Source organism: Eleginops maclovinus, chromosome 21 (assembly GCF_036324505.1).
Source record: "Eleginops maclovinus isolate JMC-PN-2008 ecotype Puerto Natales chromosome 21, JC_Emac_rtc_rv5, whole genome shotgun sequence".
NCBI classification, from domain to species: domain Eukaryota; kingdom Metazoa; phylum Chordata; class Actinopteri; order Perciformes; family Eleginopidae; genus Eleginops; species Eleginops maclovinus.
Genome location: NC_086369.1, coordinates 3,744,793 through 3,770,570, shown reverse-complemented (window position 1 = coordinate 3,770,570; position 25,778 = coordinate 3,744,793).

Here is a 25,778-nt window from a genome sequence, read left to right as displayed (position 1 = left end):
CACTTAAGTCCTCTGGAACCGTTGGTACACTCCGTTTAAACTCTGACCCGGCGCTGGCGCTGCAGAGGTGGGCCTGAAGGAAGTCCCAGGTGGGAGTGGAGTGCAGATACTAGTCTACTTCTGTTAGTGGAGATACTGTGTAGGCTTATTCTTGCAAACATTATATAAGAAATATCTTATTGTTTTGCCTCACACAGCTCCAAAAAAGTGTTTGTTTTCAGTCCAAGTAAATATTCTAAGCTGCCTTCCTCCTACAGCTTTCTTTTGAATTTGATGCAGGCAGAGTTTTGAGGGTCTGAAAAGGGCATTACTTTAAAGGTTTACTAGTCTGATGCTGATATGTAAGTATAAAGGGATAGCAACATAAAGGTCAACCTCTGTGATGGTCTATATGAGTTTTGGCATGCAATCAATTATACATATAAAAAAGCTTTTGATTTTGACATGCAGTTTTAGTTCAGTACTGTTTTACTTGTCTCAGAGTTTTGCTGCTGCTTTGTTTTGGGGGTCTGATGCTGAATTCCCACTAGGATCAGCCACATTAATGATGATTTAATGATTGTGCTGTGAGTAGCTTTGTGTACATTCATTCACAAATGATGTGTCGTTCTGGAGGGAACTGGTAGTAATCTGTCATAACTTAATCCAAGGTTGGGGGAAGAAACAAAAAACCTCCCTGACCAGAATTATTACCATGAGGAAAGGTCATGAGATAAGAAAAAGCGTCAGAATTATTTAATTTCCAGTTTCTCAAACATAAATGTGCATTTAGTTTTGACTCATCAAGGATGTTGGATTGAAGATGTTTTTTATTGGACAGAATTACACCACTATTAATAAATGAATCGAGATGTTCAGAATATTAAATAAGTTAAATACCTGCTCCAATATGGCACAACGATATATTGATAAATTACTGAAATTTGCTTTAAACTGCAAACAAAAAATAACAGCACTAATGTCCCAGAAATAATGTATTTGTACCAAGCTGTTCTTACTGCCTGTAATGGCGTAATATTTCCAACATTTTCATCTGCTTAATCCATGCTGAATGTCTGACAGCATGTGATGTATTGGAACTGTGCATTGTGTGGGCTTTACTTTTCTAATCACATAAGTATATGTGTGTGTTCCCATGTCTGAAATAGATTGAATGCCTTAATGAAACCCTCGGGTGCCTGATATTTCCTGATCGCCAAAAGCACTTATGGACATGCTTCGACTCAGAATCAGTATTTCTGCTCTGTCCAAACACAACAATACTTCAACATTGTTACAGTTGTTTTACTGTAATTGGACGTGAAGAGACTGTACCTCAGTATACAGTTATGTGCTTTTTTGAAGACGTGAAAATAATAAAGCCATAAATCAGATAACCACTGTGTACAAATAACATGTATAAGAAGGTGAGCATGACTGCTATCCTCAGCTAAATCCCATTCCCTTTAGACGTGGGGATTGTTAACCAAAACAAACCCGAATACCTCATGTTCTTTGGCTCTCATTGTAATTGGAACAGATCAATTGCACCTTTATTACACGAATGAGATGGATAACCTTGTCCTCCTTCCCTGCCATTTTAATGGCCCACTCACAGTCCCTTCTCCTTACCTCTCACTAATCCCTGCAGAGCCTATACACTTTTAATCCCCCCTGCAGGACTGCGATCACAATACGGGCTCATCATCCATCCAACTATAGAACCTCCAGAACACTGCAAAAAGTAGGGGTTCCTTCAAGCAGCCTTGGGGAGCTGTTAATAAATATATACAGTATATATAAATATAAATGTTACCATAATGAGTGTTATTTTTGTCATAAATTGAATGTGTTTATAGATTCTTAACGAGGTTTATTTCATTAAAAAAAGGAAATTCTATGTCTATGAAAAGTGATTTATGCAGATGATGAAAGTGTTGTTTTATTACCATTGATGATCTTATAATAACACACAAGCAATACTTTTGTAAAATATTTGTAGAACCTAATCTGAAATAGAAAAGCTGGGTCCAGAGAATACCAGGCATGTATGATTGATAGAAGACTTCAATGATGATTTATCACATTTATTGAACATCAAGTTTGATGGTCAAATGATCCCTGGAACTCAGACTGCATCAACATCAGCGCAGCAGTGTTTCATTTGGTATTTATTGTACACCCAAGCTCTTTGCTCAACAGAGGTTTTTTTTAATGACATAGACAACTGAGTGGAGAAGGTTTCCATTAGTAAAACCATACATTTTTTTCTACGATAAGACTAAAATCGCCATATTTTATTTGAACAGTTGAACACAACACTGGAAAAGGTTGACTTTGTATTCTAAAATCCAAGAAAAGAAATGTGACTTGATCCGACAACAGAGCATTGTCACAATAAATGTTATTGTATTATATCATTACATATTGTTTAACACAAGGCTAAGACTGAATAAAAACTAAGCAAAAATGACCGCCTGGCAACAGCTTGAATAAAAATAACATGATTTTTGCAAGGTACCGCTTCAAAACATCTAGACGAGGGCAAATGCACTGAACACAAACACTGAAGCCTTTTAGCAGTGTCGTCTCATCCAGCTTCAATTTAAAATACCCCGCAAACAAGTTTCCAAGAGAAAGTGTTAGTACTCCGAGTTTTCCAGCAGGCAAGAAGCTGCTGAGCAGAGAATATTCTCGGGGTGCTGTGCTACCACTGTTTGTTCTACTCTGCATGGACTCTATAACATCCTGAATCCCCTTGCATTCAGCTGACTGATCAGACGAGACAGCCTGCCAGTGTACACACAGCTGTACATTCAAAGAATACACACAGTAGAGGTTGAGCAATGTAAAGACATTAATCTGACGCACTGTATGTGGTATGTTTGCCGGATATTCTTTGCAAATTGTTACCTAAAATTCATTTTTAGTTCAGTGATAGGAATTGGTTGGATTTTTTAACTTTCCTTTTGGATTGTGCTCCTCACATAACAGCAGGAAATAGCATGTGTTTGTTTGGATGCACCGTTACGAATTTGTTACATTTTGCAATGAAACACCTTCCCTAAGAACACTACTATCTATCTGTTGACCACACAGTCTCACAACCCAGTAATTGGGATCAGGCCTTTAATGTAATAAGGATCCATCCTCTCCATCAACGTTACTAACTCTGCATTTGTGTCAACTGTGGAGAACAAGCGGGCAAACGATCAATACATGGCCATGGTTCAATAAGTGTGTAACCTCAGGCCTCGGTTTAATACCGGCCCCTCCGTCGTAAACCCCAATCTTCTGTACCTTTTTTTTTTATCAGCCAGGCTGCTCTAGCACCTTCCACTCGCCTCCAAATAGTACGGATGCTAAAAACAGAATGCTTTTCTAACACCATAGATCATTTTAAACATGTGTGTTTGCAGACACTTCTTTTTTGCAATAATGCTTTTAACATGTGTGTTCTTTCATTCGGTTTTCCCTAATGTTTTGATCCATTAGGTCCTCTTTTAACATATAGAGGTTTCACAGTTTCTATAGTTGCCTATGTCACTGTTGGAGAGCTGGCTGTTTTTACACATTAGCTGAGTACATCACAACTTGGCAAAAATAAAATGTACTTCCCTATATAGATGATTGTAGTGTGGGCACTAGTTGATTGTGTAATGTAGTGAAAAATATGACATGACATGAGCTTGAAACGGCTAAGAGATCCATTTGATTTACACTCTGACTGTTTTTATTATTCAACCAAGGCCATTATATTCCCCTAAGCATCGTTTGGGTTTTGGAATCGAGAATCAGTAACCATTGACAACCAATTATCTGATTACTTGAAATAGTGTTTCTTGGCAAATATTGATTCGTCTCATATTGATGCTTTCCCACAGTTGCACACCCCCAGTACATCCTGCTGTATGTGTGCTGTATTATTTTGGAGCCATTAAGGACAGCAACAAATACATAAAAGTGCAGTGCTTATTAAGGAATAAATACAAATTGCATTCACAAGAGGAACCATAATGACATAGGTATTGGTAAGATCTAATCAAATCTGAGGAGTTGTGGCTGCCTAAAGTTAACTTCATTTGCAGCGTTTCCAAGAGACCCTAATATCCTAATTTTCCTGTCCTAATTTTCCAGAAATATCCCCCAAAATATTGTTTTACTTTGGCAAGGTTGTATTTTGTGCAAAGGGCCAAATGAATGTATGGTTCAATAATAATAGTCCCCTTGGTGTTTTTGCTACATGTTGAATTGCCTGACTGCTTTATGTGAAATGACTTGACATTCCAGGCTGCACTTTACCTGCCCTGTAAAGTTATGATTAAATTGAAAAACCATTATAATGAATAATTGTTGGTTTAATACCCATTAACTGTTGATATTCTATCCTCTAATACAATCTTCTGGAGAAGCTTCTTTCATTCATCAAATCCTCAGCAGGTCATTCACCGCGAGAGCATACTTTCTGGGAATTGCATTATTAATGAATTGCATGACTTAAAACCATAGCAGCCATCATGCCTAATTACACCAGAAAATAATACATAACCTTCATTATCTCACACACCTTTCATTATCTGGGAACAATTTCTGAACTCAATTAAACAAAAAAGTACAACAGCACTATCACCGCCATTAAGGCATTAGTGAGTCATATTTCCAAACCTAAAACAGTCTATAATTTAAACGCAGATATATATACAGATAACAGAAAGGTTAATGCCAAGTCATTATTATGTTTTATAACCTGCCTTACGTGTTTATAACTTTTGCGCTGTGCCTGCCATATTCAGAGGACCAACTTTATCAGCAGCATCGATTTCAGCGACAGGCTGATAATGCCTCTCAGTGTTGTTCTTGCCAAATGCAGCAATAAACGCAGAGAGCGAGAGTGTGCGGGAGGGTTAGAGACATTAGGCTGAGGCAAATTGATCATTGCAATGCAAGCAAGGACAGAGCCCTAATAACTTTATTTTTTTAAAAGCTGAAGAAACATGGAGCAGATCAACGATTTCCCATCGGGCCTGGTTCAGTTGTTTTTCTCGGTCTCTTTTGATGGTGTTTTCATTCTCATTTCAATTTGTTAAGGTGTGATTACAACATATTAACAGGAGGGTTCACACCTCTAAATTTAAACACATTATCGCCTTGTCCTGTTGCACCATTTTCCTCTTGTGTTGTCCCCTGCCGATAGCACATTTTGGCATAGCAGTTTCGTCATGTTTTCTTTAGACGTTGAAAGCATTTGGTGGGTGACCCATTAGCCTTAAATGCAGGAATACAAACATATATGCAATCATGTTTGGATACATTCAAAATAGGTAGGATTATAGCAAGAAATCATTATTAGTTTTCCATGTGTGGGACACGTCGAATGCTTTTATTGGTTGATAATAACCACAGTGCTGTTTCAGTAAAAACAACATTGTATGTCGTTCAGAAAAAAAAAACGACAGCTGAGAAAGCAAGATGCATAGCACACCCGTCACACATCAACAATCTCATTTGATGAAAACAGACATTGGTATTCACCCTGCATTTTCCATTAGAATGAACAAAACCTAGTTTTACTCTTAAATATATGTTATTTGACAGGCATCACACATTACCAAGATGCTGACTGTTTATATTTAACATGCAGCACTAGCAAGTTGCATACCTGATGTCAAATTGTTCCCGACAGAATTTAAGATGCAATCACCTGACAAATTGACAGTGTACTGTACGACCAGAATGATGTTCTTATTTCCTGGGCAGTGATGTGTGCTCCCCCCCCCCCCCCCATTTTGAATCTATGTGTTGATAGCTTTCTATTTAATGGCACTAACTCATATACTCACAACATACTGCAACGTATTTCATTGTTTATCTGCATATTCTCTAAATATTCTATAGTATCTATTGAGCAATGCATGTCCTTGCTCTTCCTAAAGGGTAGATCTCATATTAAACCAAACTAGCATTCCATGTTGAGATGGAAAAAACAAACCACGTTGCCCCTTCAATGGGAAAGAGTAGAAATAATAATAGCACAATGGAATTCCCTCAGAAAGATACAGATTTAAAGCACTGTCTGCGCTTCATCCAGCTGTCATAGTTTTAACATATCATCCCCTTTTCAGTCACTCACTAACTGGAGAAGGAGATTGACACCTAGCAAACAATGTGACAGGTCAAAGGTAAACGGTACGATCTAATGTGTTTTCAGCAACACATCCAGGCAGCTAAGAGCCTGACTTCTTTGTACATCACTGTGTTTTTTTTATTTGTTCTTCTCTATTGATCCAGTTGTATTTGTCATTGGCCACCTGAACCTGGTAAATATCAAATGACCACCTGCTATTTGCTTTGTATTCCTCAAACCCACATGAATCAAGTTTCAAGGGAAACTGTGAATAGCTGATGCAAACACCACAAATGGAGGGAATCATACGTCAAGATGTTTTGAAGTACTCAGACTGAGTTGTGACTTTACAGTTAAATATTCGGACACCATTAAGGGAGGATAAAACCGCTTTTGAAAAATGATTTACAGTTTTGTATTTAACGTCTGATGTGATGTATTGCTCTTGTAAAAGTTTATGGTTATACTTAAAAATGATAAGCAGCCCTTTTTCAAGTGGGAAGACAAGCTATAGTGTGGATATAGGACATTATTATTCCTAAACCTACACAGCCTGATCCCAACATGTATACTCGTGCCAAAAAATGAGAGATCATTTTCAAACCCAGACATATCTGTAAAGATGCGATGTCTGTGTGTATGTCTGTTTTTATGTTGGGATTGTATCTATAATAATTGCCAAGCCCAGGCCATGTATTATTCTCCCTCTCTTTTTATCCACTACTCTTGTAATTCTAAAATGATGTTAATGTTCTTTATCAGCAGAAGTGCATCTGGTCCGCTAAAGGTCTGGTTTTATATTACATGAAAAAGGTCATGGAATAAATGAGACTGCTGAGAAGAGCTTCAAAGGTCCTAATGACGTTTTTCTGTCTGGTAAAATGAGAACGTCTCTTGCTTTAAAACGTTTGTGAAACCTCTACGGATAGCTCTGTGCAGGATAACATCCAGTAAACCAACCTCAAGATATTTTGACACTGAATTAATGCTTACTTAAGACGCATCTCGGGATTACTCCTCACTTTGGGAAAATAAACTCATACGAGCACATTCAAATCACTGACACATTGATTGACACCCCATCAAGCCATGGCCTCACACCATATGCCAACTCATGTTGATAAGCCGCAGGCAATTCATCATCGTCAGAAAGAACACATCCACAGCCGCCATGCTTTAATGGTTTGTAGGCTCTGCAATACAGGTGAAAAATGAGTTAACTGTAGGCAGTTTAGGCCTAAATCACTTCCCATATCGATGGACATTTGCTTAATTTAAAGCTGCTGCTCTAGTGTAACTGTATGTCTCGTTTGTTCAGCCAACATCTGGGCTCATGCCAGAGAGCTGTGTTGATGTTAAATCAAATGTGATTATGGCCTCTAAATTTACCATCTGATTGGCCAGATCACTGAGCAGGAGCGCAAAGTCTTTACTAATTATATTAAAGCTCTGAAAATCCAAAAGGGCAACTGTGACTCCAGTCTGCAGTGCTGGAGATGTTTTCTATAATGAGCATAGTCTATTTGGATATAGATTGCTCAGATCTACTTAGTAAAATTAGTCAAAATACGGAGGGTTAATATTGAACGCAAAGTGTAAAGGGATTGGCTGTCGGACAAAGGTTTCATGAGGAACAAAAGAACATGACTGTACAAGAAAAATCCAGCAGTTGACATTTCAGCAAATGGCAACAACGTTCAGTTTCTTATGTTTAAGGATACTGGGAGCCTGCCAGATATCAGTCTGACAACAATAAGCAGTTGGCAGTAGCCAGTGGATATCTGAAGCAAGACCTTCCTTTCCAGGAACTGCTCATTGATAACAATCGAAATATCAACTTGAGAGGCAAGAATGGAGTTGAGGAAAAAGTCAACGTTGGTCCTTCACCATGAATGCATATGTACCCTAGCTTTAACCAGGTAGTTTTTTTGTTACCCTTAATCACAAACCTTCCAAGTCCTAACAATGACATTAGCCTGAATCTGATTATTGACATTAGCAATGTCAAATCAGACAAATGTGCGTTCTTCTGGAGGCCAATAGCAGGCGTTGTTTTGGGTTGTTTACTTTACAAGTTGGCATTTGTGTTGGTTTGCACCTTTTATCTTTGGGTTCCACCATACTCTGTTGGTTTATTCAACTTTTTACATGATTGTAAGATTGGATTTCTCTGTGTTTTTACATTGCCCTTTAACCTAGTGATGTCCATGTTTAACCACATGATGTAGCTTGCAAAGCCAAGGATATAGTCAAAATGGGCTGTTAGTATATCCTATAAAAATGTAGGGTCGTCTCTGAGAACATGCATGCAGATATATTGCTTTCCTTTTCAGGCATTTCACGGGGGGTACACTTTGTTATGACCTTATAAGCCATTCCAGATGATATATTTGGGTGGTAATAGCCATTTTAATATTACTGTTTGTTACTAAGAGCATCTGAGTCAGCAGGGCATAGCTTCAAAGGCTTAATGGGGCAAAATAAATTGCCACACCAAGGGAAAGATACGGCACTAATCACACCATTAACATTGAGCATCAGCCCAAAGTGGCCATGTTTGTTTGAAGTGTCGAGAAATGAACTCGGGTCAAATCAAATTAAGGGCATGGGGAGCACATGAATAAAGGAGGATATGCACCTCTCTCATTTTTGTAAATATGATTTTGTATCACCCACAACCTCTTCTTTATTAGATTTTAAAATTGGACGTAGTGCATGTCTTTCAACACATTCCATTGCACTGAGCCATCTTTCTGTTCATTCACTGTCACAGGAACTGTTAAGTATAGTTGTAATTACTTGGATCCTTTGTTTTATGACTCTGATGCAGATTCACTTAGGCTTATAGTGCCATTAAATTTGATGTGAAGGCATTTTCAAGCCCCATTTAGAGCTTTTGTATATATCAATTATGTTGATATGCAGACAAATCAGAGCCATAATACTGCATTCAACAAGTATCCTTTTCTATCATAGGTAATAGAATTGCTTCTCCTTTATAATGATTCATCGTCTGGGAGACACCATCCCAAACACTTTTTTTTGATACTTATGCTCTGGATACTTTGGCAATTCAAGGATGCCACAGAAAGTACATTGAAGCCTAAAAAGGAACACGCTTTCTCAACAAAAGGGAGATTAAGAATAAGACATTTTTGGTCACCATGAAGAGATTACCTTGGACTTCGTATTGCTTTATGCCACCAATGAAACAGACATTATCCTAAAAACAATTAACAGCCATTGAACGATATACTTTTGTAAATAAAAATATTGATCTACACCTTTTAAACAATAAGTTGTATATAAAGTATGGCAAGTCTTTGTTCACTTTCTTTTCAGGGACGTTTTTTTGTACAGTAACCTTTAAGGATCAAATGTCCTAAAGGTAATAGGTACATGCTCCCCTTACAGTGTAGTATAACAATGTATACAATTTCTATTAGATTTCTTAAAGTTTGAGCGTGAACCTTCTTTTAACCTTCTATTTGAGATTGAATGCTGGCAGGTTTGAAACATTTTTTTTAATAAACCTCAGCATACAAAGTTTTCACACCCACACAGACCCAAGGTAACTTTAACGACCTATTTATCAAGAAGTTACATTCTGTGTTTGTTAATTCACAACGTTTAACAGGCGGACCGTAACCTGGGAGGAAATAAAGTTTCCTTTGAAAATGCAATTAAAAATGCAGGGTCTTTGTCACAGAATGTGTGCATGTAGAGCATTACAAAGCGCTGTGCTGTAACCGTGATAGAAGCAGCACTTGAGGATCCATTTTGGTCTTGATCTTATAAATCTTTAGCATCTAATGGGACAGGCCTCATCCTGTTTCCTGTGTACCAGATCTATCTGTTTCTCCTTCTCCTGGAGCTGTGATTTACAGACAGCCCAGATTGTCGTTGATTGAGTGACAGAGGAAGAACAACGCCTTCATGATAGTGAAAGTAAGGGCAGCGTGAATGTATAATGCATTTTCACTGTGTTATTGCCTTGGGTATTCAAATTGTGTTTGCAGGGAAGAGGAAACCAAATCAGGGCTGCGCATAAACTCCCTTTGATTGACTGTTGATGAATTCTTCAGAGATCACTGGAGGTAAACTACTGTATAATGGAAAGGTTTGATATTGACAGCTATGCAATGAAATTTATTCCTGAATCCGGAATTCCCCCTAGGTGGATAAACAAGGATTTCCACTTAGTACTGTGCTAATGAAATAAATAATAAATCTTAACAACATTGGCTTTCTTCTGTAGGAATACAGTCGCCTGACGCTGTCTGTTCAGGCTCCTCTCTTCCTCTAAATATGGTTTGATATATGCTATTCAATGAAATATGCATTACTCTGTGGTATTTCCACATCTGATTTACCCTGCATTTTCACTGAAATCTGAATCTTAAAACCCATGTCAAGGATTTATTGGTTTTACATTTAAAACACACCGTGGGGCTTATTCCCTTGAGTGAAATTCTATTTTGTGATTTATGAAGATAAGAAATGAACACAAAGGAACTAATTTCCAGCATCTGGGACTCTTGGGAGTGACATTTCATTTGGGGCTGTAACAGGCTAAAAGCACGGCACTGTTTTGACTGTTTTGTATGAATGATGATGAATGGAAGTAGACATATTGGAAAGTATTACAACATAAATACAGTACAGGGCTGAAACTTAGTTGCATTTTTATTTATAAGAACACAGAGTGGGCTGAATTGATAAAAACACGGTTAATAAACTACATAGGATGCTGTCTAAGGCTGTGTAGTCCATTTAAAGCTGATTTGTTTTAAAAACCAGCAAAATGACACGTTTTTTTTTCTGGCTTTGCCGGAATGCCAGCTTGAATTTACTGAATGTACTGACTGACTCACTGGCCTTTGAGTTATACTCAATTAGAAGAAGTAAAAACCAACACAGAAACACAACACAGCCATTGGTATTTCATTGAGCCTTCATGAAGTCTGGGCTTAACATGCTTGTTCCAATATGTTAGATATAGTGCATTGCCGTTATGTTTTAAAGTTCCATATTTCTCAACTCTCACAATATATGCTGAAGTGGGGCAATCCCTTCATACTTAAAGGGTTATAATTAGGGATGCACCGATTGCAAAAATGTCTACCGATGTTAAGAGCAACAATGTTTGCCGATACTGATACTGATCAGCCTGTCCCTTTAGAGAGAGTGGGGGATACGTGTGCGCATGTGTCAGAGCGAGAGAGAGAGGTTGAGCGAGCCATAGTAAGTTTCTGGAAGTTAACGGGAGTAGCAGCAAGTATAACAAAGTCACAAATATATACGACGGCCTCCCAAGAACACTGAAGAATGGATTTAATTTACCGATCCTGCAGACACCTGCTACACGTAGCATAAACATCGGCGACTGCCATCGGTGATGTCACCTTATTTTACCGATGTGCCGATTGTGGTAAATAAGGCTAACATCGGCCAATGCCAATGTCTCACCGATGTATCGATGCATCCCTAGTTATACTGCTCAGTTTCAGGTCCATATTTGTATTTTATGCCTTAACTTTGATATGTGTACATGCTTTAATGTTCAAAAAGGATTGGTCAACCTCTTAGAGATGTCCAGCCCCTTGGCATATCACGTCCAGTCTGTCGGAGCACTAGCCAATACAAGTGCAAGTTTTACATAGTGATGTCACTTGTTTTGAGGCAGAGGCATGCACAAAAATATAAATAACACACTATACTGGAAAGGGAAATAGAAGTGCCCCATTAAAGTATTTGCTTCTTGTAAGTAGGATTCAAAATTGCCTCAATTGCTTGTGCGTCAATTTAGAATTAAAACGATTTTCTCTGTCAGTAAAGTGAATCTGATCCCAGCAGTGTTACAGACCTACGCCATAGTTAACACGCGTGGCGTAAGCAACTCTCATTTGTCAGATTGAGTTCAACCCTCCCTGCCACCCCAAAAAGTGAAATAAATAATTAAATAAACAAACAATCAATGCCTCACTTAGGGAGGGGAAGATGTGCAGCTCGGGGATCAGAATATCGCAGAGGCAGCTCAAGCCCTCAGAGGTAAGAAGTGACACCATCGTCACTTCCTTACATGTTAATTAGTGCATGAAATTTCACACAGCACAATAACCAGAAGCCACACAAGTGTTAGATTGCTTTGTTGTTGCATCAGCATGATGCAGGGGTGGCTCTGGATCTCCCTGTGTGTGCTGTTTATTCATTAATATATGTAATAGTTACTCTGATCCCATTTCAGAGAGAATACAAAGGCCTTGTCCTGTTTTGTGCACATGGATCTAAGTCAGTGCTGAAGCAGGTGCCGTAGTCATTCAACCTTTTTGGTAATTCTGTATGTCTGTCTGCGTATAACTGCTCAGCCATTTCCCAAAGGGGCTAATATCTGACTGTGATTTTTAATGATTGCAGACTTAGTGATTTTCATCCTTTGCAAAACTGCAGTGTGAGTAATTTGTTAATCAAATGTTCCAGGGTGAGATTTAGTGATCTCACAAGCGCCCTGGCAGTAACATTAGCACGCAAATACAATTTTCTGTGCTGTAATTTCCGATTTAATTAGTTTTTACAACATTTTCTCCTTGTAGACATGTCAATTCTATGTTGCTCTCTTAATTTAAAGTGGGGGTTGTTTTGTTGGTATTTAAGGAAGGTTCTGAATACCAACAATTCAGGGTTATAAAAATCTGACATCAGTCACAAACTTGTGCAAATTTTTAGAAATGAGGAGGTGTTGTGCACATCTTCTTTTGTATAAGAGGTTATCAGATAACACTCACTGTAGCTTGCATCGAACTCAAGTTTCTCCCTTCCTTCCTCCATCTCTCTGCATCTTTGACAACAAGTGTCTTTGTTCACATATTCACGTTTACTCTTCTAAACAGCAGCTGGTGGGTAGGTATCTCCAAAAAAAATACCCTGGTGGACAGGAAGTGATGTGTGGGTTGTTAGAACGCTCGAAACACATCAATAAAACATTTTAAAATAGATATCACACTAGTAGCGAAGAATGAAACTGCACTAGCACAAAAAGATTTCACCAAACATGAAATGAAACTATTCTTAAGTATACTGAGCACAACAACGTTTCCACTAAAAGGGAAAGAGCTCACAGGGCCCCCCCAACAAACAAAATGGATTACATTTTATAAATGTGAGAAGGGCTCAAGGGTTCAGGGTTGCATTACAACATGTAAATGCAAAACAAGTATAAGATCAGCTATCCTGCATGGATGCATGTTGACCTTTTGATGGGAGGAAGTGAAGGCTAAAGAGACTTAATCAAATGGAACCCTCCCCGCCACAGCATGCTTTGACAGGTGCTGTGCATGAGCAGTGAACCAAACTATGAAACCTACTAAATGATTAATAATAGCCCGTAGCTTCATGCGTGATGAGACAAGAGGGAATGGTTATTGGCTATTCCTCTCCTGTCTTCTTCTTCACACACACACACACAAACAAAGACCTTTGGACTACCACATCTTGCACCACCCGCAGTGTGTGAGCTTGTGTTAGTTGCCAGTGGCCGAGCCAAATTCCAACCCCTCCCCCTTCTCTGCAACGAAAACTCAAAGCGCTTCTGGCCACAGCACATCTGCTCATCCTACCCCTGAGAATCATCTATTGCTCGTGTGCAATTAGGGATCAGAGATTTCAGTTCAGAGTGCCACATGAATAAGCCCTGTGCTTTGATCACACGGAGAGAAAGTGTTAGAGGTGCGAGTGGAAGGGTGTGTGGGTGCCTAATAGCAGTGCACACTTTCCCAACTGTTGTAAATACCCCTCACAATAAATATGGATTTGCAATGATGACCCCTGGTATAATTTTTCAGCCCTGCACTGAAATGTGAGTACTACTGTGTCAAGCATAAACTTGCTTGCTTGTGCAACACAATCCATCCTCTTGTCATGCCGCACTACATCCCAGCATCCATCATATTGTGTAATGCACACAAGGTCATTCAGTAATGAAGGGATCTTTTAACTGTTGAAATATCCCGGACTCAGGGAGCACAGGCCTGTAAAGTTTGCTTGTAATCGTGTGTGTGTGTTTGTGGGTGTGTACATATGATAGTGCATCAGCAGAAGTGTGCATATGTGTTTCTCTGTGCTCGGTTGTACCTTTTAGGCTGCCAGAGAAAGACCATTTTCATTCCGCTCAGAGAGCAAAAAGCCTGAGGGAAATCAAAATAAGCATTTCCTTCATTCTAAAGCACCACCTTTAATACGTACAACGCCACCCAAGCATCCAGCCATGTCCTTTGGACTGTGAACACATATCATGGCCTAAGCTGCCAATCGCATCCTAAAGATACTTGTGAAAAGTATTTCATTTATCCCGCTCATTCTGCTCTGACATGATATTAAAATAGCAAAGGAAGTTTTATTGTCTCTCCTTAAAATATATATACTATGTTATGTAAACATAAACTGCAGCCATATTCCTCTTCATTGTTTGTGTTCTTATCACGATATAAGGTGTCTGTTTGTTTACAACCATGGCGTAAATCAGAAACACAAAATAACCTCCTGTAGTAGCGACTGTCAGAGTTTTATCTTTCATGAATCATTATATACACAATGCGCTTAGTGAGTAATACCTGCCGGAGCCGCTAAGTAGCAAGTTGATTTACTACCGTACCTTTAAGGACAGGTTAGCCAACTTTAAAAAATGAACATACCCACTTGCTACACTCATTGCACTCCCTTGTCCCGGGGGAGATCTGCATGGTGTGTCGCTTTTTAAAAGAGCGCATTAATAAGGAAAGAGCTTGTTCCTTCGTGTGGTATAAGTGTTTCTGGAGGGCATCCACCATGTCCTCCATGCTCTTTGGGGTTGGGTGTAGGGATAGTGATGGGATACGTCCCATCTCTTAATGGATACTCACAACAGGACACGCTTCAAGGGGCATATGTTTCCCTTTTTTTATTCATCTTGGCTGATGTTTAACATAGTTTTCACTTGAGAAAATACATGTAATGATATTAGCACATTTTGCAATATGCAAATGAGCCGATGAATGAATGCTCTTGGTTTAAAGGTTTTAGACACATGGTTTGATATGATTATATAATATCTTATCAGCATGATGAGAATGATTGCATTGTTTGTTTAAAAACTGACAACATATGGGAATTAGTTACAAAGGGGCATGATGGTCTGTACCATGTATGTGGCAATCCATCAAATATCTGCTCAAGCAATTTCACTAAAAACACAAGTGTTGTGGAAGGGTTTTTAGAACAAGTCTGACTATTTCCAAAGTGATGCTGATTCATCTGTTTTGGAACATAAATATGGGTACAACATTTGATCACAATCCATCACTTGTTTGTTTATACAATTCTTGATAACTGTGCTGGACTAATCAACCAACCCAGAAAGCACCAGCATTTCACTGGTAGTCTGGATAATGAATTTAAATTTAAGCCAGTTTGAAGTATATGAGTTCCAAGAAAGACTGTGTTTTACATATCTGCATTCTTGGTACTGTTAGCCATAATCGCATGTCTTCTTACTTGTCCATTGGTCTCCATTTTTTGTCTTTTAGAAATGGAAACCAACATTTTTCCTGGCAATGTTTTATACAACAAAATAAAAGTGTATGGAGGACATTTTAACTCATTGTAAAAGATCATACAAAAAACATTGATACATGGCCAACCATGCTCTATCTGGCTTTTGTTGGAACCAAAATGGACTTTAGGGACAGATTCTCCCACCAGAAGATATTATCTGATACATTTCTGTCAATAGTAGGATGTAAATACTCTAAGACAGAATATCCTGCCTGATTTAGTACACCAATACTAATCTAGTGAGCAGCAGTTCAACAAAGATGCCTTGTCTTTAGTGCAGGTAGAACCAATTTCTCCTCTTTCATTCATTGAGGTTAATAGTGTCCAGACACAGCAGCCATTAAATTAATTAAAACAAAAATAGAGTTCCCACATAACAGTGATGGATGAGGCTTTAGCGGAGATATTTACAGGTAACTTAATTACATTCACCAAATAAAACACATCTAGGTCACAAAGAGGAGAATTCTAAATAGGCAATTAAGCCAGTGGTAAGAGCCTTAATAAGGCAAGCAAAGTACATAAAATGAGGGGAAGTAAGTGAGTGTCAGTGCAAACGACTTTGCCTAACACTATTCATCATGGGACTAAGTGGTAAGATGGTGTCGGGCTTCTAAATTCTAACAGCATTAATCCCAGATAGCAGGGCTCATACCAGCCAGTATCAATACTGGCAATAATAACTCATCCATCTGGAAGTCATCCAAACCCTGACTGGTTAATTATGCTTGCCTCATGAATATGCCTTCCGGTTTTTAACAGTAGAAGAAGAAGAAGAAGAAGAAGAAGAAGAAGAAGAAGAAGAAGAACGTGGCAGAGGGGGTAGAAAGGGATGAAGGGAGGGAACAATGGAGCAGCCTCACATCTAAATAGCCTTTGTTTGCCGGTTCAGAGGCATCTGCCTGTTATGTGCGCTTGATCATAGTGACATCGGCTTCAGGGACCGTGCCTTATCCCAGCTGTTGGACGTCAGGGGACCTTGAGCATCTGCAAACATGACAAGAAGTCATTTATTAGACAGCAACCTTGACCGGCTTATTGTCCCCAAACTTGAAATTGTCATTTCTGAAAAGAATATAGTTTGATCTCCTTGATATGACATGAATGCATTTCACAGTAGTGGGTGAAGGACAGAGTGAGGCCTGATCGTTTCTATTACTGGTTCACTGCATATGTGCAAACCGTTTTGATACATTTCAATACAAATGGATGTTTGAGCTGATAGAAAACGTTTCAATGTTGAGAGGAAGTATAATGTGACCACTGCATAATAATAGTGACATGCATTAATTTATTCTTTTGATGTTTTTGGACTTCAACTTAGTACTTTATTTTACTTTATTTGTCAACTTCAGAGTCTTTTGGAGGTAAATATTGTATTTTTTACTTCAGTGTTATGTATGAAAAATAAAATCCATTCTTAGAAATTAAGACTCTCCAACAATAGCAAAAGAGCTAGCTCCACCTTGAGTATGTGCAGCTATAAAATACTGTTCATGCAGTCCTAACATTTGCAATGGTCTGAAAGAGGCTGTTCTGCTTTTACTGCATATCGTGATGCTTTGAACTTAGGACTTTAACTTGGAGCTGAGTTTTTTTATATAGTGGTGTTTTTACTGTTACGGAAGTAAAAGTATATGAGTCTTCTACTTTCCAAAAACGGACCCCTACTAACTCAGAAATATAGCCTCAGCAGGATAATGTCAAACTACAACTGACATTCTCAGTGAACAGACTTGACGCACCCTTTTGTGCCTTTTATTTAATTTTGCAGACATAAGCCCGGTTGGCAGAACCTGGCTAACCTCCACAAGAAGTTTTCTGTGAGAGAACTCCCTACCCTAACCCAGTTCTATCCTTTAAGATGAGTATACCCTTACCGTAATCCCCTGTTGGAATTGCAAAAGGTTTCTGTTCCCGAAGTTTGATCCCCAAGGATTGGATCCCAAAATGTTGTACCAAGCAGAGACTAAATCAGAGACACACATCCTCATTACATTTAAAACAAGACATACTTTAGGACTTAGAGGCTACCAGCTAACTGGGGTAAAAGGGGGTGTGTTTTCTACTTAACATTGGTGAATTTACATGTGTTTCAGTCTAACAAACATTGTACAAGGCCCCTTTCCCCCTGAATCATGACTCCACTTGCCCCTTTGTGCTGTACTTATTATATATTAGCTCCGCTATGACTGATACAGTCGCTGTTTCGGTTGATGGAACAATGATAACCGCGGCGCTGCACTACAACTAACCTTTTGTAAAGGTCAGGTAAAATAATGAAAGAGTTTCAACCATGACTTAATGGAAATTGCTATAAGGATCATGTTGGCAAGGTGCGAGAATGTTGTCATTAACCCCTGCCTGTGTCTTATGCTCCCTCTCGCAGTGTTCTTAGCACTTGGCAGAGATGTTTGCTCACTTGGCCTCACTAATCAGTTTCTCTTTGATGGCCTTTCATTAACTTTAAAGCTCTTATATCTGGGGTAAATGCGGCACATTGTCTTTGTGTGTTGCTGATGTCCACATATTAATTGTTGCAGGATGAAACCAAGAGAGGGGGAAAATATGATTGCACTTGTGCATAGTAAGACATTATTGATAAGAAACCAGAGGAGGTTAACACCTGCCTCAAAAACTGAGAACTTTACGAGGTTACACTGTCTTTTAATTTAAGTATTTACTATGATATTTAAGGCTCAGTGAACTAGACCAAAAAGAACTTCTGGTTTATTTTATCCTAATAAAAAAAAAGGTTTTCACAAATGCAAAATAAAAGGCTTGTCACTCCAGTTTGAGAGGTCAGCACTATTTGGTACACTTCTGAATATCTCATAATTGTTGGCACCATCCAAGCTTGGCCATCATTATCTTCTTCTAGTTTAATTATGTTGACACTGTGGCATGACAGGGAGACTTATGAAGTAGACTCTGATTTTAATACTGTAGTTGGAAGCTGTAATTGCGTTGACACACCATCCAATGAAAGAATGGAGATCAAATATTTGACACTTGTAGTTCCCAGCTAATATATCTGATGTATACCTGACATATAAGCTCTAGCATTAACAGTGATACAATCATATTCACATCAGTTGTACCAGTTGTTTGACCTCTACATTATCCACGTGGCAGACAATTAACCAATATGTGTTGCAAATATGAGCCTGAAAATGTGCATTATATGGCCCTTTCAATATTCTGACATCAGTGTTGCCACCTGTCAACGCTATGAAATCAATAGTTCATCTTGAAATGGCCCAGCTGGTGAGATGTTCAGGTAGGCAACATGGAGGTGAAATGTTTTGACACTTTCAGATGTTGAAATGACACCACGCTATTTTCATTTTAAGGTGACCTTTCTATGAGATGCAGGAACCATGTTATGGCGTGGAATCTGTGATTATCTCAAAGTGATACCCCCTGGTTCTTGCGTGTTTTTTTTCTATTCTCGACATTTGCATTTAGCTGGGTATTTGTTTTGATATCTACCATTCCTCTGTTGTTTAGCCTGCTGAATTATTCAATTGCAAAAAACGAAAATAAATCCCAGTCACAAAAATACTATCAGAGAAGCCCTACCTCTTGCACACTCAGTGCTGCTGCTGGTCTGAACTGTTATTTTAGTGAGTGATGAATACATTTTTCAGTTTTTCATTTTAAGTTAGTACGGATAAAATCCGAGCCAAAATGCCAAAACTGTCAGTGTAGTGTAATACTAATGACTGTTATGTTGACTTTTGTGCACAAACTCAAATATGTCTGCAACCATTCACCTCACACACACTCACATTCAGTAGCACATAGACGACACACAATACAACCACTCTACCTCAATACTTCAAAAGACCCATCTGATACAATAAAGAAGAAGACGGCAGAGAAAATGTAATCGGCAGCGCCAGATTGGGTCCAAAGAATTCCTGATCTGTTTTTTGTCCTCGACTGCATTACATTTTGTCAGGTGGACAAAGTTGTCAATCAAGCTGGCAAACCTATTTTTCGTTGTCAATAGGACAGAGGAGAGAGTGTTCATTCTTTCAATAGAAGGTTAGAGATTAAAGTAGGCCAAGCAGAGAAGAGGTAATTTTCTGGGGTGATGTATTGACACTAAGACTCGATCATCTCCCACATTGTATTTCATATCTGCTCGCTGAGACGACCAGACCGTGGACAGAAATACGGCTGCCATCCAGCGTCTGGTCTTATTAGCTTTTTAGAGTCATTTGTGTTTGACTTTTATTGTCCGACCTCTTTTCTTTCCTTGATGAGTTGATGGAGTGCACCTATCTGTCTTACAATTACCATTTGTCATATATGTAAAAAATGTCACCACATTTCAAATGACTTGCTTTTGTTTTTTTTAATAAATATTAGGGCTTTGGAGGGTGGGAATAATTAATTAAACTTCTATATGCACTGTTGTTCTCTTGGCTTTGATTCAAATACACAATGCTAGTGTGGCAGCTTGACTCAATCAACTACATGTGACACTTGGGTAGAGATCTGTGAGGAGATGCGACGTGTGATGTGTGCTCGCTAACATGGCCAGGCACTCCAGGAAGTTGTTAGTGAGACTCGGAGGGATTGGCAAATAAACTCTGATTAAGTGCAAACAACTTTAAGCAGACCACCTTGAGATTAAGGTCTATTATCGATCGTTTTAATGCCGTGCAAGACTCTTCTCAGTTCCTTTGAATCTACGTTTATGTTTTACTCAGTAAGCAGAAATGTAACCTGCACTAAAAGAATTAGAAAGTGGCCGTTATAAATTGGAAAAGTGCCAAGAGACCAGATTGCATGAAACCCCTCTTAGCGTGGTCAAAGACATTTTCTGCACAAGGGGTTAAGAGGGGTAAGAACCATGTTAAGTATTCATGTCATGCATATTCAATCAAAACCGTCCCTGAGACTACACTGATCACAAGCCTTTCTATAACCAAAACTGCAAGCCGAGCATGTCGAGTCAAAAAGGTCTTCCTATCTATTATGCTACCAATAGGTGAACAAAAGTATCAGTACTGTACTGTATTACTGTCTCTGTGTGCTACAATTTAATGATCATGTCAGCATTTCTGTTCAAAGGCCTCACTTCAGATCAGATAAGCCTCTCGTTTCCTCCCCTTATTTGAATTCCCTTGAACTAGAAAATGGATCTTTCCCCCTTTCTATTGAGGAAGTGAAACGGGATCCAAGAAGCACTTTTGGAAAGAATTTCTGATTAACGACATAAAAGAATATTCTGTTCGACTGAAAATTACTAGGCTAAGGATATTTCGTGGTGGAACTGGAACGAGAAGGGGGCTGCGCCAATAGTCATTGGAGTAAAACCGTGATGGTGTTTGCTCTCCCCTGGACGTCTCGTACAGGGAGACGATAAGGATAATGATAACATCAAAGTGTCATCAATTCAATAGACTAAGGGGGAGAAACAAGCACGGGGCCATAAGGTTCAGGGAAAGACTTGAATCAAAAGAGAGGGCTCAATAAGCTGAGTCAGCAAAATGGCTCCATCGGTTGACAAGGATTAGTTCTAAGAGCATCTTCCCAAAAAAAGATGTTGCTAGTTTGATCAGTTACACATTTAATGGCTGCTTTATCTTTGTTCTCGTCTTTTTTGTTGGCTATGACCTTGAATGTTTGCCCATTAAACTACCAACACTTTGACAAGTATCCCTCTCAGCCTCAGGGAGCCGATGCACAAAGATAATAAATCAATTGTTGCCTTTATCCATGATCCAAAGGCGTGATAACTCTGGATTGAGCCTGTTTGCCTGAGAAATTCTCAAACCTCCGGGGAGAGTCTGTAGGCTATAGCAGAAGGGTAAATTGATGTAAAAAGAGGTCACTGTCTATTTTCCCCGATGGGCTCTTTCCCGTTTAGACTAGACACTATTGAACACGTCCACAAAGAACTGCTATTGAAAAGGCTTTATAATGGTACAGTTTACAAGAGAAGATCCCACCTGATTTCCTTTAATCAACATAATATGAAAATGTTTTATGGAAATAAGATATTAACTGAACTGTATTGCAGTGTTTTTCCTATGGCTGTAGACATGTGGTGATTATGCTCTGCATTCTCTGTGAAAAAACGTTTTAATTATTTACATTTTTCAAAGCAATTTCCTCCCTAGTATCTGTATTAAAATAGTACCTGAAAATCAAAACCCATGTCTCATAGTACTATGTAACTGTCACCAGAAGCAAATTACAAGGGGCATGTGTTCCCACTAACCGTAGTAATAACTGTGATTTAATATCTAGTAAAAATGACAGATATACAGTTCGGTAAAGATGTTATGATTTGTAGTTTTTACCCCTGATTGATCTTGATTTATGTACATAATGAGTAAGATTTTATGTAGAAAAAGTCGAACTGCTTCTCTGAGCGAATTATTATTATTTTTTTTACAAATCCACGTTTGTGACCGGAGCCTCTGAGCACTCCTACACGCTTTGCCCAATTAATAACTTGAAACACTGCTACAAATCTCCTGTCCAACGCTATACAGTGCACACATGTCTCATTTCATACATTTTAATTTCCCGTCATCATTAAACATCCCATCTTCCCTCTCTTGCACACATGCAGTATTTAAACATACAGTCCCAGTGGCACAAGGCCTCATCAATATCCCAGGAAAATTACAGATTCCACCATCTTCTGTTGCTAATGCACGACTGACACTGCTAAACATTCTGATTTACATTCTGGTTTGTGAATTTTTTATGTTCATGTAATGCTTACACCCATCATGTAAGGGATATTAGTGTCTCTTTCGCTGAAGCCCATAAAAGCTGACATTATGAGATGTTGTGTCTGTGAGGAGAATACCAATTGTGGTGCCGTCATTTATCCCGAAACTGCGTACTAACATATGGTGCATCGTTGGAAATTGTCTGAAACATGAGCATTTTCAGGAGGAGTCAATCAAGTTGTGTCAATCAATTATGAACAGCTCTGGTGATTACATTTGAGTGTTCTTTTCATGCAGAGCATAGATAAGTGAGGCACTGCGGTGCAAGCATTGCCTGAATTTGGCTGCTGTGGAGTGACAGTTCTTCTGGTTTTGCACAACCTGCATTAGTTTCAATGATGTACCTCTTACTGGTGATTCAACACATATGCATTAGTATCATTTCTTCGTGCTTTGGATAGAAGTGTTAATAATGAATGCACATGTGTGTTTTCAGACTCCATCGAGAACATTTATCCCTATTTCAAGGCTTTTAAGATAAGCAACGTAACAGATTGGTAAAATGGTACAAAGAGATTCAGACACTGTGCCTCTCTCACTTAATCCACGTTGTAACATTTTCGCTTCATATGCAACTTTATTACTATCTGATTTAAATTGTTGGTACGCTCAATATTTTTTTTTGGACACATTAGTGCTAAGGCTTAAGTGATGGATTGATAGAGACACGGTAGCAAAATACAATTACCACTCAGTCAGGACAAAAGGGGTTTTGCTTTATCATTATACATAACATTTAAAATTGTGTACGCCTTTATGCGTTTGTATTTAGTATGTATCTATGTATGCAAATCATTTTAAATGCATATCTGTACATTGCATTCATACAAGATGAGGAAAACAAATCCCCACCTGTCTTTTTTACAGTAAATTGCAGATTGCATGCATTATATTATCATTATCACATACCTCACTTTTTTCATTACAACATTTTTAAACTTATGTTGAGTACACAATTAATGACTTTCACTCAGATGCCACATACAGAAGCTGCTAATTTGCCATATTAGCATCTTTCTTATTCCCACTAAAGCAAGTATGACATATGAATTATGCACACTGAATAGGGAATACACACATTGTTGTATAAATTATAAATGAATGGGCATGACCACACAAACACGGAATACTGAAACGGTTTTGTGCAGTTGCCTGGACACTAAACACATGTAGAACCGGTAATGTATTGAAATATAATGCATCACAAAAAAACTATTAATATTTGTAACATTTTTACATTGCATAAAATAATACAACGGTTTTAGGCGTCAGGCATTCGTTCTCCTGGTGATGTAATCGTACCTTTTTTTAATATGGATTACATTAAATGACCGCCTTGGAGCCTAACTGTCGGTGGTAATCTAACATAAGATGTACTCATTAAACTCATCAAGTGTTTATATAAGGCAGCAGCCGTCACTCTTAATAATCTTGACGGTTTTAAACAACAGCCCTTCAGACATCTCAGCTCTAAAAGAAGACAAACAACACCCCAATCAACACCTGACAGCCCTGGATAACTGTCACTGAATGCATCCACACTTAAACACCGGGCAGTCAGGAGTGTAGTTTTGAATCACCTTGATTAGTACCATGGCCATCTGTCACACTGGCAGGCACCAGGTAAGGAGAAACTCCAGAGACATTTCTAGCTAGCATGACATGTGATACTGCCCACTGACTCAGACCGTCCTGCTGCGCTGGCTGCTGATTTGTGTGGCATGTGGCCTGTGTGGGAAACAAAGTCACCTAGCAGATATGCCCCCTTCTTTCCAGGAAAATAAGAAATGCACATTTGAATTTATAGCAGTCAGTCTGTGCTCTTATCTGACAGGCTATACAATGGATTAAGTAATTATGGCAAAACTGCACAATCTGCACTTTTTTAGTAATGTTGATTTTATTCGTAGAGCCCAAAATTAGATATTTTCCTCAAGGTGATTGATAATCTTTACCCAGGGATGTGCAAAAATGACTTAAATAATCTCCTAAAATGAGTCTTCTCAGTGTCCGGTATGACCTCGGCCAGCCTGTCGAATCCATGCAGGGCTATTAATGAACGAGTTGAATCTTTGTTTTCCGATTATTCCAACAACGCATGAATGCAACACAAGTGCCCTTTAGTTTTTCAGCAAGGGACATTTCTGCAACACAGTACTAGAGCTTTGATAGCAAACATACTCACAGGTGTGATGCTGAATGAATGAATGCACTAGCAGTTAAATGTTTACGTTCTATTTCAGGAGGACCTTTTTTCATATTTAGATCTATGAACGTGAAGGAACCAGTTCTGTCATTGTTCAAGGTGTGTTTGTAAAACTTGAAATACAACAAAACAAAGACTAAAGCATATCATTGTCTTATGACCATCTTCACCCCTTAATTCTGTGAGACTCAAGGAATGTTAACTTAATTCTGTTGACATTGATCTGTACTTTATGTCTGTATCCTATCAGTTTAGTTTTGTTGTCCAAATTCCTCTAGCAATGTGAAAGAGCATTATATTAAAAGCCAGAGCATGCGGACCACTTTTATTTGAAGCCTACGGCAGTAAAGCCCGTCTTTTAGTGCAAATATAAAGAGAGTGTGAATGTCAATAATAAAACAAAGAGCCTGGGTAAAAATAGATTCTGACTGTCAGCCAAGTCACGTGACGAGATGTTCTGCCCAACTAGAGCGCTGACCAACCTCCCAGCTTTAAAACTGATCACTGGCTGAGTGGAAATTAAATGTTCCCCTACAATAGTTTACTGCATGAGTAGTCAGATGTCACAAGATTACAACTGCCGGGTTCAGCTGGCCCACTCCACTCTGCGTGGGCGTGAACAAGGCCATAACTCGATAAGGACAGGTTTATTGGGCTCGTATGACCCAGCCCTGCTGAAAGAAAGACGTCAAAGCTTCACAAATCCATTTAAAGCCATGCGTCTTGATTTGGTTCTTCTCGTTGAAAAGTGTGCATTGTGTGTCCTCACTTCGCCCACAGAGGGGTCTTTGCTTTATATGGTTTAGACACATTTGAGAAAGGGCAGGGCAGCCAGCAGTATAGGATATTAATCAAAGGGGGAGCTACTAATATTATCCGTATTAATACCACAGTATGCAAATGAAAGAAAGAAAGAATACTTTCCTGCTCTTATAAGAACTTTTGTTCTTCAAAACTACATTAATCTTATTTTCTCTTACCCTATAAATCCCGTGCGTGTGGAGTAGAGAGGGTAGACGGTCCTCGTGGATTTAAGGACATTTCTTAGAAAATTGCTTTTTAGTGTCATGCGAGCAGGTCAGGTCAGTGCGAAGGTGATTCATAGTATAATGCTTTAATA